Source organism: Dermochelys coriacea, chromosome 2, assembly GCF_009764565.3.
Source record: "Dermochelys coriacea isolate rDerCor1 chromosome 2, rDerCor1.pri.v4, whole genome shotgun sequence".
NCBI lineage: Eukaryota > Metazoa > Chordata > Testudines > Dermochelyidae > Dermochelys > Dermochelys coriacea.
This window is the reverse complement of record NC_050069.1, coordinates 235,506,768-235,524,014: the sequence shown is the minus strand read 5'-3', so window position 1 is coordinate 235,524,014 and position 17,247 is coordinate 235,506,768.

The window sequence follows — 17,247 nt, the reverse complement described above, 5'->3', positions numbered from 1 at the left end:
TAAAGTTTCTACTGATGTAATTGTTATCACTGATTACCCTGCACATTCCAGGAAGTTTTCAGATAGTATAGAAGGCTAACCAGAGTCATACAAACAATTGTGGAACAACACTGGCATTCACTGATGCTAAACTGGATGCTGGAGTATGAACCACTTTTAACTTTAACAAGTACTGAAAATATAACTGACACATAAACAACACATTAAATATGCCAGCTGGAACACTGACAAGTGAAGAAAGGAAGGAGGGGAAAGAGCTTAGATAATATTTTAAATGATCATCTGAACAAGTATTGCCCCAACTTGTTGTTCTTCTACTTACCTTAAAATTCTTCATAAAAGGTTACTTATGCTTGAAATATTTGACAGACTATTTAGATTTAGCTGGATAATAGCAACAGTTGTGATGTTTATTTAATTTATTACTTTAATTTATTACTGCTTAATATGTTGAATCAGCATACCTAGGACCACAAGTTAAAATTCCATAGAAGAGTATATAAAGAAATCCAAGACCTTCCTATAGAGGAGAAATACACACTGCTGCTTGACAGAATTTAATTCTTAACAAACTTACTGGTTATATCTGCCAATGTTTTTCTGACAGTTGTATGCTCTATATTTACTACTGCTAAGAAATTTTGCTGTCTTGTTTGTGAAGTTTAAGAACATTTAGGAAAGTATGGTGTCTAAAAAAACCAAAACAATGGGTTTGATATAAATTTTTTCCATATATTATTTATATTATAGTTGCATCCCAAGGTCCAAATGAGATCAAGACCCTGTGGTTCTGAGCATTGTACAGATACACAGTAAGAAACAGGTCCTGCCTCAAAGAGTTTACAGTGTAGACTAAGACAAAGCATAACAAGAGGATAGAAGAAACAGATGGAGGGAATGGAGAACACAAGTAACATGAACACATGATTGCATAGATTAACTATGGACATAATTTGCAGGGTATTTTTAAAGTATTAATAAATAAGATAATGAGATCAATTTCCACAGCTGGCCACCCTGTTTAGCCATTATCAGCTGGCAATTTATTGTAGGCAAGGATCATGGCAAAAGTAAATGCCAACTCATGCCAATGGCCCAGGCCCTCACTGAACACTGGCAGGTGCATAACTGGAAACCAGTCTATCTTATCTGTGGATTAGTATAGTTTAAATAGATATTAGTGTTATAAGAATGTGTTTAGACTTTATGTAATGCCTGGTGAAATCTAAATATAGAATGTAGTGGGGCAGTTGCCACTATCAAATTGTTTGGCAGACAAAGGGTTAATAGCAGCCCTTGGAGCGGCTGCTCAGAACCCAGCCAATCAGAGAAGGCTTGGAAGCAGCCAATCAGGCTGGGCCCTATATAAAGGCTGCAAAGCAGAAGACACAGGAATCTCTCCTTGACAAGCAAGGGAGGAGGGCTGGTGCCCAGGGATAGCATCTTAGCTAGAGCGGAGCAGAGGAAAAGCTCCAGCCTCATACCTGCCAGGCTGAGGCCCCTGCCGGAAAGGGCCAAGAAGGTGCAGCACTGAAAGGAAGTGGCCCAGGGAGTGTGAGCAGTAGAGGGGAGAGAAGGAGGGCAGGACGTGGCTGCCACCAGAGGGTCACTGGGCTGGAACCCAGAGCAGTGGGTGGGCCTGGATTCCCCCCCATCCCCCTTACACTGCACCTGGCCATGGAGGAGCGTGACCCAATACAGACTGTTGCCCCTGTGAGAAATAAACATGGGAAAATAGTTTTACTTTGTGTAATGACACATCCACTCCCAGTCTTTAATCAAGCCTAAGTTAGTGTCCAGTTTGCAAATTAATTCCAATTCAGCAGCCTCTCGTTGGAGTCTGTTTTTGAAGATTTTTTGTTGAAGAATTGCCCCTTTTAGGTCTGTAATCGAGTGACTAGAGATTGAAGTGTTCTCCGACTGGTTTTTGAATGTTATAATTCTTGACGTCTGATTTGTGTCCATTCATTCTTTTAGGTAGACACTGTCCAGTTTGGACAATGTACATGGCAGAGGGAAAATGCTAGCACATGATGCCATGTATCACATTGGTAGATGCACAGGTGAACGAGCCTCTGATAGTGTGGCTGATGTGATTAGGCCCTATGATGGCATCCCCTGAATAGATATGTGGACAGAGTTGGCAACGGGCTTTGTTGCAAGGATAGGTTCCTGGGTTAGTGGTTTTGTTGTGTGGGGTGTGGTTGCTGGTGAGTATTTTCTTCAAGTTGGGGGGCTGTCTGTAAGCAAAGACTGGCCTGTCTCTCAAGATCTGTGAGAGTGATGGGTTGTCCTTCAGGATAGGTTGTAGATCCTTGATGATGCGTTGGAGAGGTTTTAGTTGGGGGCTGAAGGTGATGGCTAGTGATGTTCTGTTACTTTCTTTGTTGGGCTTGTCCTGTAGTAGGTAACTTCTGGGTACTCTTCTGGCTCTGTCAATCTGTTTCTTCACTTCAGCAGATGAGTATTATAGATGTAAGAACGCTTGATAGAGATCTTGTAGGTGTTTGTCTCTGTAGGAGGGGTTGGAGGAAATGCGGTTGTATCGTAGAGCGTGGCTGTAGACAATGGATCTTGTGGTGTGGTCTGGATGAAAGCTGGAGGCATGTAGGTAAGTATAGTGATCAGTAGGTTTCCGGTATAGGGTGGTGTTTGTGACCATCACTTATTAGCACTGTAGTGTCCAGGAAGTGGATCTCTTGTGTGGACTGGTCCAGGCTGAGGTTGATGGTGGGATGGAAATTGTTGAAATCATGGTAGAATTCCTCAAGAGCTTCTTTTCCATGGGTCCAGATGATGAAGATGTCATCAATGTAGCGCAAGTAGAGTAGGGGCATTAGGGGACGAGAGTTGAGGAAGTGCTGTTCTAAGTCAGCCATAATAATGTTGGCATACTGTGGGGCCATGTGGGTACACATAGCAGTGCCACTGATTTGAAGGTATACATTGTCCCCAAATGTGAAATAGTTATGGGTGAGGACAAAGTCACAAAGTTCAGCCACCAGGTTAGCCGTGACATTATCGGGGATACTGTTCCTGACGGCTTGTAGTCCATCTTTGTGTGGAATGTTGGTGTAGAGGGCTTCTACATCCATAGTGGCTTGGATGGTGTTTTCAGAAAGATCACTGATGGACTGCTGTTTCCTTAGGAAGTCAGTGGTGTCTCGAAGATAGCTGGGAGTGCTGGTAGCGTAGGGCCTGAGGAGGGAGTCTACACAGCTAAACAATCCTGCTGTCAGGGTGCCAATGCCTGAGATGATGGGGCGTCCAGGATTTCCAGGTTTATGGATCTTGGGTAGCAGATAGAACTCCAACCAGGGGTATTCTAAGGGTGAGTCTGTGCAGATTTGTTCTTGTGCTTTTTCAGGGAGTTTCTTGAGCAGATGGTGTAGTTTCTTTTGGTAACCCTCAGTGGGATCAGAGGATAATGGCTTGTAGAACGTGGTGTTGGAGAGCTGCCTAGCAGCCTCTTGTTCATATTCTGACTTCATCATGATGATGGCAGCAACTCCTTTGTCAGCCTTTTTGATTATGATGTCAGAGTTGTTTCTGAGGCTGTGGGTGGCATTGTGTTCTGCACGGCTGAGGTTATGGGGCAAGTGATGCTGCTTTTCCACAATTTCAGCCCGTCCACGTCGGCGGAAGCACTCTATGTAGACGTCTAGTCTGTTTAGACTTTCAGGAGGTGTTCACCCAGAATCCTTCTTTTTGTAGTGTTGGTAGGAAGGTCTCTGTGATTTAGTGTGTTCAGAGGTGTGTTGGAAATATTCCTTGAGTTGGAGACATCAAAAATATGATTCTAGGTCACCACAGAACTGTATCATGGGGGTGGAGGGGCAGAAGAAGAGGCCCCGAGATAGGACAGATTCTTCTGCTGTGCTAAGAGTATAGCTGGATAGATTAACAATACTGCTGGGTGGGTTAAGGGAACCACTGGTGTGGCCCCTTGTGGCATGTAGTAGTTTACATAGTTTAGTGTCCTTTTTCTTTTGTAGAGAAGCAAAGTGTGTGTTGTAAATGGCTTGTCTAGTTTTTGTAAAGTCCAGCCACAAGGAAGTTTATATGGAAGGTTGTTTTTTTATGAGAGTATCCAGTTTTGAGACCTCATTCTTAATCTTTCCCTATTTGCTGTACAGGATGTTGATCAGGTGGTTCCGCAGTTTCTTTGAGAGTGTGTGGCACAAGCTGTCAGCATAGTCTGTGTGGTATGTAGATTGCAATGGATTTTTTTTTACCTTCAGTCCTTTTGGTATGATGTCCATCTGTTTGCATTTGGAAAGGAAGATGTCTGTCTGTATCTGTATGAGTTTTTTCATGAAGTTGATAGATTTCCACTCCATACGGCTAAATTCAGTGCCTTGCATAATCACAGTTTTCAGAGTAGCAGCCATGTTCATCTGTATCCGCAAAAAGAAAAGTAGTATTTGTGGCACCTTAGAGACTAGCAAATTTATTTGAGCATAAGCATTCGTGAGCTACAGTTCACTTCATCGGATGCATGCAGTATGGATGTATGCTTTGTTACTGTAATTAGCCACAGAAGCCTCAAAGAATCTGCTTGCATGGTACAAAAACTGGATGTATGCAATGAGAACTGGGTGCAATATGGTTTGAAATTTGCTTCAATGGAACATTTTCTGAATACAATTTAAAGGGAGATAAGACAGATTCCAACAAATTTCTGTCATGACCTGCCCCTTTCTGGGCGCACACCTTGAACACCAGTGTCTCTGCATCATTGGCTCAGCCTTTTTACCCTCCTAATCTTCTCAGGATTCTTGCCTGTAAATATTGGATGGTCTTGGCTGCTTTTCCTAACTCTGTTTTGTGGGCCCTGCAGGTCTCTGCAAAACCCACCGATTGACTAAATCTCCAACTTCTGGTTTTGACAAGCCACTAAAAACTTTTTAACCCAAGTGAACATAACAAACAAAACAGTAACATTCAGTAACCTTCCTACTTCTTACTCCTACAGGGAAAGCCTAATCTTTATAAGGGCCCGGCAGTGCTTGCCTTCATGACCACAGTCTAGCTCTCCAGCTTCCTCTCTGATCCTGCTCTTTTCCTCCCCCAGGAGCCAGCCAACAATCCTTGTCAGGAGCCAATGAGTGATCTTTCCCCCCCCCCACTCCTCCCCAGGAGCCAGCTGTCACATTCAAAGACACAGAGTTCTGAATGAGCAGTCCAGGTGGAGTTTCTCTGGAAGTCGAAGCTTCTGTGTCTCTGTTCATGCAATGATATATGTTCCTTTCGATCTTTGTCCAACATTATACCTCAATCACACAATTTGGCTTAATGTTTATTTCTTGCTCCACAGTATCCTTCATATTTATACTGTACAGTTAAAAGGAAAAAGTCAACACTCTAAGTCAGGATAAGAGTATTGCCGCCAGAATGCTAATGAATCCATAGTACATATCCAGCTCCTAAATGGTTATTCTTCTGATTGCTTCTGGGTGGGAAAAGGATAAATCTAGGCACTTGCAACACCACCCTTCATTTTTCCAACCTTTTAAAAAAAGCCCACTGTTAATCTTCTCTCTGGCTTTATTGTTGTCATGTCTGTCAGAAGAGTAAGGAAGTATATGCCGCTAGCCCAAACTTTTAAAAGATTCTTGTCAATGAGGTATAAGTATGAGGTTAAATATTCTACACTAACGCAATGGGTGGAATGGAGCTGTACACTGCTGGTGATAACAGAACAAACCTGGTTGTGGCCCTAGTGAACTAAAGATGATTTTCCAATTCACTTAATACTTCTATTGCACAAAGGTCTGAACATAAATAATGTTTCTGTAAATATTATCTTAAGGAAAAATCTTATGTTTAAGAGAAGTTGCATGTCAGAATAATGTTTAAGGGAACTTTTTACCACATGCTTCAATTCTGCTACAGTGTCATGTAAAAATACTGTTTACTGTATGCTTGCATTAGTCGTCATAGATGTAATCCACACTATGACCTCATTTCCACATGGCCTGGCCAAATGCTGATGAAAGGTGATAAACATAGATGTTAGCTCATCACTCAGAGATGCCCATTCTTGATAAGTGAGCAAGTAAACATAAATCAAACAGGCTAAGTTTTGTTGTTTGGTTTTTTTTTTTTTAGCTGTACACAAAAAGATGAATGGACTCCTATGTTTGTGCAGTGTCAAATATAATTAGGCCTCTCTCAAGAATGGGGCCCTTTAAGTACTACCATAACATAAGTAATTAATAATGATAATTTTACTTTCCCTAAAAGCAAAGTATGTGGCTGTAAATAAGCTTTACAAGACCTATAAATTGGGGAAAATATTCTGTTTCAGGAAATAGTTTAAAGTTCCTTACAGACTATAAAAATATATGAAATAGCTACATTTAATATATTATCCGAGTTAAGGTAGCCAGTCTCTCTCCCTTTTACTGTTTGTTTGTTGTCTGAAAGTGGTACTTTCAAGCTAGCATTATTGTGGGTCAATACCTGCAGATCAGATTTTTGACAGATATAGAGATTGTGAGGAAAGAGGGAAGTACCTGAGGCAAATCAGTACATACAGTTAGAGATGAAATCCCATTATTATAGCATCTTGATAGAATTTGCGAGTATAAAGTTACTGCATGAGGGGAAAAAAAGGGGTGCAACTCTGCATGCTTCTCAAGTGATATACACAACTGGGAACACAGCACTTTGAACTATCTTGCAATATTTTCAGGAAATATATTTAAGAATAAATACCTTGAAAGCTGAATGAGAATGACTTCAAGGGAAGGTCTTGTCCATCATTATCCTGGGAAATCCTAGATCAGTGGTTCTCAAACTTTTTTTTTTTTGTAGACCACTTGAAAATTGCTGAAGGTCTCGGCGGACCACTTAATGATGTTTCCAAATGTTGTTTGTACTGTTAGCTAACTATTGTAAAGCGCTTTGGATAAAAGCGCTATATTAAAAAAAACTTAATAATAATTAAGATTTTTGTTCTACAAATAAAAGCACATAACTCGCATTTTAATATCAGTAGTCTTAACTTTCTCATGTGATGGATGTGGCATCTCTCCCCTGCCATGGCAGTCCCCAAGCTGGGGCTGGGAAAGAGGAGGGTCTCTCCCTCTCTCCCCTGCCATGGCAGCCCATGAGCTGAGGCTGGGAAGGAGTGGGGTCTCTCCCTCTCTCCCCCACCGCAGCAGCTCCTGAAGCTAAATTCAGCTGGAGCTGGGAAGGAGTGGGGGGGTCTCTCCCTGACCACAGAGCTGAGGAAGAGGGCCATCTCTTCCTGGCAGCCACAGCCCAGCATGTCCCAAATTCCCCCCACCCTCTCTTCTCACCCCACTGCCCCCTCCCACCTACCCCCTATTCTCCCCAAGGCCACCATCTCACCTTACATGTTTGTCTTCTGCAGGGTCCAGGCACCTAATTAGTGGAGCCACGCCTGCATGGCTTCACTAATTAGATGGGTGGCCCTTCATTCTCTTTTGTGCAGCCGCCGAGGCGCGCACCTCAGAGGGAACTATCCACAGACTAGCTGAATAGAGCTCATGGATCACTGGTGCTCTGCAGACCACAGTTTGAGAACCTCTTCCTAGATCTTTAGTAACACAATCCCACATATTTTTCTCCACCAACTAACAACCAAGGCATTATCACCCCACAGAGGGATGGTTGCAGCAGAGAGCAACATCCTTACAGTTCATGGTTTCAGATTCATAAGCACAGAGTAGCATAGTAATTACAACTACTATGCTATTCCCCAGTTTAGGCTTGCCTGTGTGGATAGGGCCAAAGAGTGTTACCAAGTTAGCAAATTATGCTCTGAAAGTGTTAAAGATCAGGGAAGGCACACAGTTCATTTGCAATTATAACTTGATCTGTTCCAATCGGCACAGGAAAGACCTATGTTATTATAAAGTCAGAGCATAACTGTAGTTAACTCCACTATTTAAAGATAAGATAGTGTCAGGAGAGCCATTGGAGGAGTGGAAGGAATGATAACTTAACCCTAGCAGTGTCTTATTCTATCCATTTATGCTAGTTTTTGTAACAAGATAACTTTATTTATAAGAGCATTGATTTTTAAAAAAGATAATACTTTCAGAATTTTTTTAGAAATATAACTGAGAGGCTTTAAACTCAGTGGGCCCAATTCTGATCTCACAGTGGCATAAATTGGGAGGAAGTACACTGAAGTCACTGGATTTAAACTAATGTAAAACTTTCATGCTCAATCAATATGAAGCAGTGTTGCCAACGATTTGTTGATTAACAACATCCATGGGAATTTAGAAGTAATATTCTGGCAACTAGAGAGCCTCCATATTTATTCAATAATACAACTGAAGCATTAAAAGTGATTAATAAATAACTAGATAAGCACAAAATGCTTGAATAAGGATTATAAAATTCAAGTATATTCCCTGGTTCACACTAGGATTCTTATCCAGACAAAGTTTTATGAAACTTAAACTGTGTATTTTTTTACTTCATTGATGAGCGTAAGCAGTTATTAATCCAGAGTAATTTTGAATGATGAATCTATAGAAAATATAGTTTGATTTGATATTGGGGGGGAAAATAGCATTTTTCCAAAATAACTAGATCCCATACAGGATTGGAATGTAGTAACATCTAAATGTAAGGGTTTTTCCACTGCAGTGAAGTCCTCTGTGCAACCCCATAGGAATAAGTCCTAAATTAATCAAAGAAGGAAACAGATATTCCATTAATACCACAGAAGTATATTTAGAATAATAAAGAAAGCAGAAATCAAAAACAGCAACTAAGACCTGCAGAGTACACACAAGTGAGTTCATCCTCGTGGGTGCACAGACCCTTGAAGTCCCATTGGCTTCAGAGGAAGCTGACAGTGTCAGCACATTGTAGAATTGGGCTCAAAGTGTGTTCTCTAACTCAGACCAAAATCTATGTGCATGCCAGATTTCATGGACTTAATTTTACTGCAAGTTTTTTCTTCAATAAAAATAAAATATGAAGAATACTTTATTCATAAATAGGACCACTATGTAAAAGATTTTGTGGATGTTCAGTTAGAGTGATTAGGTCTGTGCAAAACACACACAAGTTCACAAATCCTGCATTCCATATACACCCAAAACACACTAAAATTTCTATGGAGTATTGAAGTGTGCAAAGACTTCATGATCAGGATCTCAATTCTGTATAGAAAGGAAGAATAATGCCTTTTTTCTGACTTGGCTTGAATCACAACGACAGCTCTTAGTTGTGACAACCTCAAGTCAGGCACCAAATGGTTCTCCGTGTAATGATTCTTAGTGTACTGCAATAAAGAGTTGTATTGCATTTCCCTTGAAGCACCAAAACAAACACACCAGGTAATCATGTCTCATTTTGAGAGGATACAATCAGCTTCAATTCTCAACATGTACAATGATATGCTTTTTTGTTGTGTCGTTTGTACAAGCATTCAGAATGTGTTAGTAATTCCAATCTAAATCTCTGATTTCAGGAGTTAATAACTAGATTAAAAATCTAACAAGGTGCAATTTCATATAACCTGAGTGTAGTGGGGCAGCTGCCTCCACTCTGGCATAGAAGGGGTTAAAGCAAGCCAGAGACACTGTACAGAGCCCCAGCCAATCCTGGAAGGACTTATTGAGAGCCAATCAAGTGGAGGCTGCTTTCAAGCCTCCATCAGGGCCAGGCTGGGCCCTATAAGAAGGCTGCAGGGCAGAGGGGAGCTCAGTCTCTCTTTGGAGGGCAAAGAGAAGAACTGGCTCTTAGAGAGATATGGACCGGACCGGACCGGACCGGTCCGGTCCGGTCCGGTCCAGTAGAGGCTGAGAGAGCTCTAGGCTGACAGCTGACAGACTGGGGCCCTGACACAAAGGGGCAGAGAAGGTGCTGGGGCTGTGGGAAACTGGCCCAGGGAAGCAGGCAGTAGAGGAGAATTGGAGGAGGGCAGTAAGTGGCTGCCACTAGAGAGTCCCTGGGTCAGGGCCCAGAGTAGTGGGTGGGCCTGGGCTTCCCCCTTCTCCCCCCCGCCACTGATGAGTGGCTAAGCCAGACTGAAGTTTGCCCTTGGAGGAAGAGGCTAGACTGAGGACTGCAGTGAGCCACTGAGGCAAATGATAGAACCAGAAGCTGCTTGTTCTCCGGAAGGGGGGGAGAGCCAGCGGAGCAGGCATAGCTGGAGGGCAGTGTCCAGAAGCGTATGCCACGGTCTGGGAGTGATGGGGCTCCAACAGTGAGGATGGTGGAGACGGAGATAGTAACACAGGGTGAGAAGCTACTAGCGAAGGTGTGCTGCTGAAAGAGCTAATTCCCTAACCAACCAGCAGGAGGTGCCTCTGTGGTGAATCTGGCACTGTTACATTGACCAATAAAAACGGTGCACAACTACGCTCATAAATTCAGTAGCAAACCTGACCTGAATTTTCCCCAGGCCATACAGCAAAACAAGTTCTAAAGAGACCAGATTATTATGACTGCAGTGAGTAATTTGGTGCTAAACAACATCTTATTTAATCCAAATGTACTAGTTAGAATAATAAAGACTATCCTGTAATCACAAGTGAGACTGCATGAGATGTTATGAAAGGCATCTTAAGCAAAGTGCTGTAGGTCTCTATCCTCAGTGTTAGTAGACTTTAAAAAGAATGGTTATTTACTTTACATTAACTGTTTTTTCAAGATTTTGTAGTCAGTGTGGATCCCACCATAGGTACGCATGGACCTCAAGTGCATGAGCTTAGAAACAGCAATGTCTGTCAGGGCCATGCATCACTCTGAGCCTCCTTGTGTTCCCGTACAAGGGCATAAAGGGTGGAGTGGCCCCAATCCTCCCTTAGCGCCCTTGCAGTTTGAAGCCCATGGTAAATGAGGACTCTCAAAGCAGGGAATGAAGCATGGGTCATGGGATCCATAGTTGCTGATGTCTTTCAGCAAAGACCACTCCTGGTTCGTGGCAGATTGTTTGTTTGTCTGCTTAGGAAGTCTGCCAATTCATTATTAGCTCCTGGAGGTGTAAGGCTAACAAGGTTATGCCTTGCAGAGAACACTAGTTCCATAGCATGATCGCTTCCTTGCAGAGAGGTTGGGGATGGGGTGAAGAGCAGGCACCCCCTTGTTTATGTAGTGCATTGCAGACATATTGTCTGTCTGTATCTGTACTCCAGAGTGTCGTAGGACCTGGAGGAGTGCCATGCAATTCACTATGATGGCTCTGAACTCTAAGACCTTTATGTATAGTTTCATTTCCTCCAGAGACCTTGTCCCTTGTATTTGAAGATGATCCAGGTGGGCTACCAAGCCCATCCCAGACACCTCCATGAGTAATGCTCTGGATGGTGAAGAGGCCACAAACACCCTCTTTCTGTTGTAATGCAGCCACCAGGTCAGTGATTCAAGTACATGGAATGGAATTAAAGCTGTCTTGCTTATCTGATGCTTTGCAGGAAAGTAGACCAACTTGCGCCAGAGTTGTAGGAGCATCAGGCAAAGTCTGGCAAACAGGGTTACATATATATACACATAGACATATGGCCTAATAACATAAGGCAATTCCGTCCTGGTATAGCCAAGTATAAAATCACTGTATTCAGTCATATCTGGGGAGTGAGGAATCTGTCTTGAGGTAAGTAAGCCTTTCCTGTGGTGGGATCTATCATAGCCCTTACGAACTCTTATCATCAGGGATGGATGAGAGAGATGATTTTTCATTCTTCACCAGGAGGCCCAGCCAGGCGAACAGGGAGAGGGCACAATTGAGGCTTGTTAGGGTATTGGAATTATTATTTTATGCAGGTTATTACCACAATATTAACCATACATTTCTTTATTAAATTCAAAGGCCAAAATGTATTTATACTACTACTCTAAACATGCCTAAAAAGTCTACATAATAAGCAATTTACTATGTCCAAACAGTAACACTACATTTGTAAGTATTAGATCAAGTCTTTACAAATGGACTAAATTCAGGGGTGCTTAAAGCCTGCTTTCTTCCCAAGGTCTTGCCTTACTATCTCTTCCACTCTTTCTTGCTAACCAACACTTTTTCTTCTGTATCTGGGTTCACATAGTTTTGAAATAACACTGACATGTATAGTTTGAAGAGCCATATTGGCTCATTTTAACACAGATCCTCTGTCTTATTTAAAACTATTTGCAATCACTCATATTGATCAGAAGCCTTCTTTTTAAAAACCTTCTGTTATTTCATTAGTTATTCTTTGAACCAGACATCTCCCTACTTCATGCTTTCTGGCCTTTTAATTCATTATTTTCAAGGCCTTCCTTCTACTTGCTGATCAGGACTTTTCTTCACAACTCATATTTCCTTAACCAAACTTAAGTTAACCCTAATTCCTGAATTTCATGTAGTGCCCCTTCTCCACCCAGTTACCTTCTTTAATGTCAATCTGCTTACAGGTTTTGAGGGACAGGTCTGGGTTCTTCTGGATCCCGCCACCCACTCAGCAGGGTCTATCGTCTGTATTTTTCCCTATGAATTTATTTGGCGGTGCCTCCACCCCCCACCCCTTGCTCCTTCCTGGCAGGGTCACCAGTGCAGCTTGGGAGGAAAATTCTAACCACAGGGTAACCCCCACTTACTAGCCAGATAGTTGGAGACTCCCAAGAAATAAAACAAATACATACAATGTAATCAACACAGTAATTGTATTAAACAGGAGACAAATATAAAATAACAAGGTAAAACACTATTTTTAGGGTTACTGGTGCCCATGCTGATAATACCCGTGACTTTCTACAGTCACAGGACCTGATGTAGCAAATGTAAGATTAGTGTCCCATTGGTATGCGTACTTTGTTTGGGCCCTTGATGACCTATGACCACGATATCTTCTCTGCAGTGTTTTAGCAGTGTGGCTGACTGGGTTCAGTACAGGCCAAAGGACTCACAAGTGGGAGGAGGTGGTAGTCCCTCCACAGGTTTAATATGCAGCAGGTTATAAAATCCCCAAACCCTTACTCCTTGACTTGAGGATACATTTCATGGAGTAGGGGGTCCCCAAAACAAATTCCCCGACTAACTAAAAGATGGTGTACTCACAAACTCCATGAATGATCCTCAGGTTCAGAGATGACTCTGGACTCCTCAGTCACTGCAGAGGGGCTGATCTCTGCTGGCAGGGATCCTCTTCAGGCAGGAGTCGGGCTGCTTCTGGTTCCAGGATTTCCCCTTACCACAAAGGGGTGCAGGGCTCAAGGTGCAGATTACACAACTATACTAAAATCCAAACTGTAATCTCCTACCCCAGCGTCCAGACACACTCACAGCAGGTAGCAGCCCTGGACTAGCAGCCAGAGTAGAGCTGACCATGTGGTGACTGGTCTCACCTAGGGAGCTGGAGGGCTAACGCAGCCTGGCTGGGGAAGTTTCCCAGATAAACTGTACAAACTGGGAGCCATCAGTGGAGAGGGAAAAGCCCAGCTGCGGGATCTTGCTTTCAGGTCCCTAGAGGCCAGTTCTCAGGGGGAACCCTGCCTGCAGGCATGGGACTCACCAGCTCCCCACACAGCCAGTCCTGCCCTTGCCCTGGCTGGCTCCCAGACTGTCTCAAAAAATGGCTTCTCCCCTTTCCTGAGCTCCCTGGGAAGGGCATCTCACTCCCTATTGGTTGCTGGGCGAACTCTGAGTCTGCCTTGGCTCCCCCTCCCTGCCAGGGACAGTGTGCCTCTCCCTAAACTGTCAGCAGACGGAGCCCCAGGAATCTAGGTAATCTCCTTGGGGGTTACATTCATATTTATCCTACACAGGGTATGCCAACATTGGAATAAAAAGCCTGCAGCTACCCTGTGCCAGCTGACTCGGGCTTGAGCCCAGGTCTGAGCTGCTGCAAGGACCAGAAGCCGAGAGAGGAAGGGGATCACTGTCACCCAGATCAGGAATTTGTACTTTGTTAACAGCACTTAATTGTTTATCTTTGGGCAATAAAGCCTATTGTATTCAACTTCTTGGGGTCATTGTCTTTCAGAGTCCCTTAGAAGAACTGGTGTTCTTTAGACTGCAGAAATGAGTGACCCCAGAGATGCGTACACATACAAGAGCTTGAAGCCCTTTGATGGGACCTGATAGTGCTTTTCTACTAGTTTCAAAATTGTAGGGAGTGAGGCTGGCTTAGTCCACAGACCCCTTGCTGGGTCAAGAATGTCATTATTGATTGGAAGGACAATTCTTGTGAGTGCAGAGGAGCTGAGGAGGTTGAACAATTTATGGGCATCCTCTTGGATCAGCATTGTTTCGATGTCCCATGTGTCTGCTACATTGAGAACAACTTCTGGGAAGCTCAGAAGTCACTTACAACCATTGTCAGGCCATTATGTTGCTTCATATGGGGGGGAGGAGGAGGAGGATTTTTTAGGCAGGGAGGGTAGCTGGGTGTCTCCTAAGCTACCTGTGTCACCTCCCAAGGAGATCCCTTTGGTTCTGGTGATGGCACTCTAGCCAGTGATGCTGGTAGTATAAGAGATTTCTTCCTTTCTCCCAAGACATGGGAAGTGGCTCAGAATGTGTGGGAAGGTGGATTCCTTAAGGCCAGTACAGCCATGGCAACAGGTTGTATTGGCAGTGGCCAGACTATGGGAGGCTCATCCATTGCCAGTCCTGCATTGGAGCTTGGTACCAGAAGCCCCTGAAATATCCCTGTGGTACTCTTCTTGTCTCCCGGGTAATGGTTCCCTGCTTGAAGCAGGGGAGAAGAAATAGCTGTCTGAAAAAGGTGGTAGTAATGGATGTGGTTCTGGTGCTGATGTTGGTGGAACTTGTGATGCTGGCAGAGCAGGTGCCAGCTCATGCCAAGGTCTCCATGTCTCAAATGAACACTGACAGATACATAGCTGAAATCTGTCTGGATCACTTGTGGATTAATATTGATAGGACAGGTATTAGAATGATAAGAAAAAGTCTGTTTTGAGTCTATTGAATGCTTGTGAGTTGCTGCATTAATCTTTCTTGTAATATTTGTATTCCATCGGTATTTACATTACAACTATAATGTAGTATTTGAGTGGGTGTAGTGTGAGCTTCTGGTACTGTATGACTCGCCATACAGAAGAGGGACATGTGACGAACTGCTCTTCTATAAAAATTGTTATGCTGCTCCTGAAAAAGGAGTTCCATTGATATCAGACAGACTAGGGTTGGATCTTACAGCTGAAAACTCCCTATATCTGGATTGAGGAATCATCAACAAAAAGCCTAAAAACTCTGGGTTTTTTTCTACTCCCCAGGAAAGAGGAGTCATGCAAATGGACTCTTTCCATCATCTGAGAGCATATGGCAGGAGGGGGATGCAAACCCCAAACAAAAGAAACTAAGGCTATCTATGTTGCTGGGATTCTGGAGAGGTAAGGCCTTTCCTAGGTATAAGCAAGAGATCGTCTGCTGCTTAGTTTGGGTTAACTCTAAAGGACAAATAGAGCTTGCTGATTATAGATGCCTCTATTACCTATTAAAACCTAAAACTGTAACTCATTCATGTATTTTTTGTTGTTGCTTGCTTTAACTCTGTAAATAACTATCTAATTCCCTTTCCCTTTTAGTAAAACTTCATAAAGTTTATTATAGGATTTGCAACAAGCAATGTCTCTTGGTGTGAGATCTAAGGAGCAATTGACTGATCCTTCAGGACTAAAAGTAACCTGAACATTGCTGTGATTATTGGTCTTGAAGGCCACCTATCACAGAGATGAGCTTACCTGGGTTGCAAAACAGACTGGAGTATCTAAGGGGTCTGTCTGTGACTCTGTTTAAGGCTTTTAATATACCTGAGGAGTTTGCACTTGATGCAGTTGGTTAGTGAAATCTAAGAACTCACAACCAATTTGGGGTTTGTGCCCTGTTTTTTTTTTAATAGTCTCCCCTTAGGTTCGTACTTATGCTCTAACACCACCACTGCGAGTATTACAGTGCCAAGAGAAGAGGTAAGGAGGGCTCCCTGAAGACGTATCTCAGTACTGGGAAGCACAGGCGCCAAGTCCATGGGTGCTTCAGGGCTGGGGAACCCATGGAAAAAATGGTGGATGCTTAGTACCCACTGGCAGCCCCCCTATCAGCACCTTCCCTTCCTCTCCAGTGCCTCCCACCTGCCGTGATCAGCTGTTCCACCCCATGCAGGAGGCACTGGGTGGTAGGGGGAGTAGCGAGGGTGGGGCGTGCTCAGGGTAGGGGTGGAATGAGGCAGGAAGTGATGGGGTTGGTGTGGGAAGAGGCAGAGTGGGGGTGGGGCCTTGGGATAAGGGGTGTCGTGGGGGCAGGGTCTGGGGCAGGGTTTGGTGGGAGGACACAATGGGCACATTAGAAAGTGGGTACCTATGCTGGGAAGTGTTCCAGTTCTAGGGTTGATACTGGCATAAATCTTGGTGTTGATGTCTGTACTGGTGCAACCATCTCTTGGGTCTTTTTTGCTGCTGGTGCCTTGGTGCTATCCCTTGTCAGTGCTGAGGACTTCAGGGGCTTCTCTCTGAGCTTTGAGTCCTCTCTACAGGATGGTTGCACTGACTGTTCCATGCTGTGTTTGTGCTTGGTGTGGGAGTGCCCTTCTCTCTGTGTACCGAGGTTGGCGTGATCAGCATCAGGGATATTGGTTCTGGTCCCAATAGCCTAGGTGCCTTTTTGGCTTCTTCTCCCTGCTCAAACTGAGGTGCAGTGCCCAGTAGTTGGGGCACTTGACAGAGACAGTCTTATGGTTCTGGGAGGGAGAGTATCTCTGCTCTTAGATTGGATGCTACCTTCATGGATTGCTCCAAGAGGTGCATCTTGAGCCTCAAATCTTGGGATTTTTGATGCAGGAAGAGAATGAGTGGCAGAAGGAACACTAGTTGGGGATGTGACCCTCCCTGACACAGACCAGGCACCTGCAGTGTCAATCTATTCAGGGCATTTAGGCATCAAAAGAATGACAGGATTTACACCCAGTGGGGTTCAAGTTCACCATAGTTAGCAGTTGGTCCAAACAGTCTCATCCTGCTTCTTTTTTATGTTGGGGCGGGGGGGGGAATGTCTAAAAGTCTAATCAAAGTATTTAATGCAAAGAATTAAAGATGGTTTCTTCAACAAAACAGAGGTCTGAAGTTCAGGAACAGGTCAGACACAGTCCAGATTCCATCTCCCTGTCACAGGTGATAAGCAGAAACTGAGGGAGAGTCAAGACCACGCCACCCTTTATGCACAGCTCTGCCAGACGCTAGTATTCAAAACATTCTGAGCTTGTGTGCATGAGGTACGTGCACACCTGCAATAGAATCGATATTGACACATATTTGAAG